We start from the raw sequence: 3,781 nt of genomic DNA on the forward strand, positions 1-3,781 counted from the left end.
ATTAGTAAATTGCTTCAGTATTATTCATTTCTACCCCATTATGAAAAACTTGATATACTTCATATATTACCCTATTATATTAAAATTGAATTTTCTCATATATACACTAGAGTTTGTTCTTGGCTTATTATTTCACCCAATTGACCTAATTATTCCATCATTTCCACATCATTTCACATTGTTACTTTGTCATCTGCTTTAATATGTAAAGGTGCAATTTCGTCTCTATTATCTGTGGTCAATCTATCCCAATGTTGTCCCATAAATATATACTCCAAGCCACGTATATAATTTTACATTTCGTACTAGTAATATAAAAAAGTAAAAAAGTCACATAAAATTAATATTAATGATATTTTACTTTATTTAATATTAAAATTATATTTCAATGTATAACCAACAAAGATTATTAATGAGATATTTTACGATTCTTTTTTGTACAAGACTTTGAAATATAAAGTATATCCTGGTCTACGGCCATGTCACCCTGAACAAGCTCGATCCCGTCTGATCTCGGAAGCTAAGCAGGGTTGGGCCTGGTTAGTACTTGGATGGGAGACCACCTAGGAAGACCACGTGCTGTAGGTGGAAAAAATAAAAAAATAAGGGATTGTAAGATGACAAGGTCCCTGCAGTCTGTGAGGTCAACCAAGGGTTGCCTCACCTAAAAAAATATATATAAAAAATTTAAAAAATAGTGTATCTTGGACATTGCGTATATGGGGTGTGTATCTGTGTGTGTGTGTGTGTGTGTGTGTGTGTGTGTGTGTGTGTGTGAATAATCAGGCTAACATTTTAAGTACTCAGTAGCCATAAGGAGCTAATAGTTACTGTATTAGAAAGTGCAGCTCAAACACTTCATTTTAAAGACGGGCATTAAAACTATTTCGCTCAGCCTTAGAAATATTGTCTAATGAAATTGTTAAGACTCTAGGTAAACTTTAAGAGGATTTATAACCTTACACAATTTGTGAACAAGGTATTACCTGATTAATTGCAAACGTGGGTTAGACATATCAACACACAGCATGCTTACATCTAAAATGATAGCAATACTTGGTTTAATGTTTTGTACCTTTTTTTTTTTGTAATTTATAAGGTTTTCTATATAGATAAGTACATAGAAAAAATAGATTAGAACATTTTTAGACAGACCACTGTTCTCATTAGGCTAGTTTTCCATCCAAGAATCTGGGTAGTAGTTGACATAGTAAAAATTGTAGGATAAAACTTTTCTCAACTACTGAAAAATTAAAACAAATAGTGTCATAAACACCTGCAGCCAGCATACGCTGTCTGTATACGGGGCTATTCATTAGATTAATGCAGAATAAATTACTTTATTCCCATCTAATTCTATTAGTATTTTGAGTGAGTAAATGATACTCTCACTACCCTGAATATGGGAATTTAACCCTGTGAAAAACTGGACTTGCTATATCTAGAATAATTTAGAATTTTTAAATACGTGCCATCGCAGTCACGCGAGATCGGAAAACGACAATGTAACCAAGAACATACGTTTATGTTGAAAAGGTCACGACGATTCATTATCTGTAATGTTGACGGATGGCGCCATCAACAAAACGTCCAAAATCGAAACCATTATCCCATCTTCACGGCGGCGCACTGCTGTGAGGTTAAGGACGTTTCTGAGTCAAGGTGTCAGCAGATAATCTTGATCCACCAAACAGGGTTTTCCACAGAAACTTAAAAAGTGCTTGGTTAGTGTCCTTAGAAAAAACATCATCTGTTTTACCGTAATAAATTAAATTGGAAAATGAAGTCAAAACATATAAGATATTTTTGTTGCGCATATTTGATTATTAAATTATTTTTGTCTTCCTGTTAGATCTGTGGAAACTTCCTGTCGTGCATCTTTATTTTGCTGTGTACACTGAGGCTTTGGTCACTGCTGCGTGTCGCTACGGGACCATTTTTTTCTTGATCAGTGCTTTCATCCGTCTTCACAATTGATTTTTGTACAGCCGATTGAATAGATCATGCGGTTAATACAATTTAGTCTGAGCGATAGACAAAAGAGTCGTGGCAACATTCTATCATCTAGTGTTTTATTTTTATTGGAGATAGAAATATAGCTGCTGTGTACTCCAGCCTGTACTCACTTATTCTCTTAGAAACACGTCACGATGGATGATGTTTTGCCTTTCATCCTCTAAAAACGTTCGACTCATATTAACATTGCCATATTCCTTAGCTGAGCTCTCTTTCCATTCCAACCATCTTTAGAACTAGGTTATTGCTCATTATTCCAAATTTGTTTATTCGCATATTTGGTCATTTAAAAAATACTATCATTCGCTTTGTGTCCCCACTACCTAGGACCATGCCATGCATATGGAAGCTGCCAAATACATACTTTGAAATAATGAACTAATAAATCATCAATCAGTCAATGCAAAGATGACACAATAGTTCAAAAAAGAGCAAGTAGCTGGTCTAACGGGAAGCCCTTTGGGATCGGCTCTAATGGAAAGGATGAGAATCCTCGTCTAATCTTTCAAGTGGCGTCTGTGGTCCATCGTGCCTGTTCCTGGCATCCTCCTAATGCGCAGCCAGAAGAGCTGACTCACGACCAGAGGATACCTTTCTTCATGTCTTCTACACAGCAGAGAAATTCACTTTCACGCAAAGATATCGAATTCTTCAAATCGTCATTACTCCCTCTGCTTCTATGATCAATTACTGACCATGGCAGATAGCACATTTCACAGAGGACTCTATCTACTTCTCTGGTTCCAACTACCATGACCCCAAAACGAAACCTCTACCCAAGGCACACTGGGTCTCCTGTCACTTCTAGCATCCAATGGGGCCTCATTTGCCTAAGCTAAATTCAGCATGACGTTTCTTTCCTCTATTCTTTTATCAAAACAGCCAACAGAGCTTGGATGAATTGATTATAGACAATATAATTTCCATTTTTTTCTCTTTTATTGAATAAATTGAATGATAATTGGCAGATTCCTAGGGAAATGACAAGTAAATATCACGTATCAGTGATAATTGATAAATTCTCAGGGTAATAATAACTAAACTTAACCTTTTTTTTCTAGAAATTATGTCTCATGTCCCTAAAACACCCATTCAATGCATAGTCATTGAGTGCCAAGAAAAATGATAGAAAATCAGTGGGATGAATTAGGCTCCTATTTTGATGGAATTTGTTTTTCCAGTGGACGTAAGAATGAGGAATGAGAACAGAAAAAAAAAAACAAGCAAACCAATAAACCAACAATGTAATTCAAATATTATATCGTTGCTGACACCTGACTGAAAAAAAATAGTTTTTTTATGGGAAAATATGGGACTGAGTGAGAAAACAAATGTAAAAAACAAATAAGCAAAACAATACCAACACCAAAAAAAAAAAAATAAACCCAAAACAAGGAAAAAACAAAAACAGAAGCCCACCTTTGGTGGGGTAGAACATGGAATATTTACGGAATACCACAGACAGGACAGTGAAAAGGGTGAAGAGAATGAGGCACTTAATGTCTGACGAGCAGGACTGAAGAGGATTCAAAAAAACCCCAATAATCCAGATAAATATTTTTATGTAACATTTTAAAACAAAAGCAACATTAATGCCAAATATCCGTGATAAGCAGAATATAAAAATACGATAAAGACAGGCTGTTGTTATCTGCCTTACGATTCCGTGTTATTGAGCAAAGGGAACAGTGCATCACAATTAGACACGGTCCCCAGCTGCCCTGCTGGACTGTCCTCCACCGGCACGTTGGCCTGCGAGGGCCGA

General features: G+C 35.8%; 1 pseudogene; it reads left to right on the forward strand.

Annotated features, from left to right (window-relative positions):
- Positions 1 to 469: 469 nt before the first annotated feature.
- Positions 470 to 588, forward strand: LOC112479985 (annotated as a pseudogene).
- The last annotated feature ends 3,193 nt before the right edge of the window (positions 589 to 3,781 follow it).

This window comes from Pteropus alecto, unplaced genomic scaffold (genome assembly GCF_000325575.1).
Source record: "Pteropus alecto unplaced genomic scaffold, ASM32557v1 scaffold21, whole genome shotgun sequence".
In the NCBI taxonomy this organism is placed as follows: domain Eukaryota; kingdom Metazoa; phylum Chordata; class Mammalia; order Chiroptera; family Pteropodidae; genus Pteropus; species Pteropus alecto.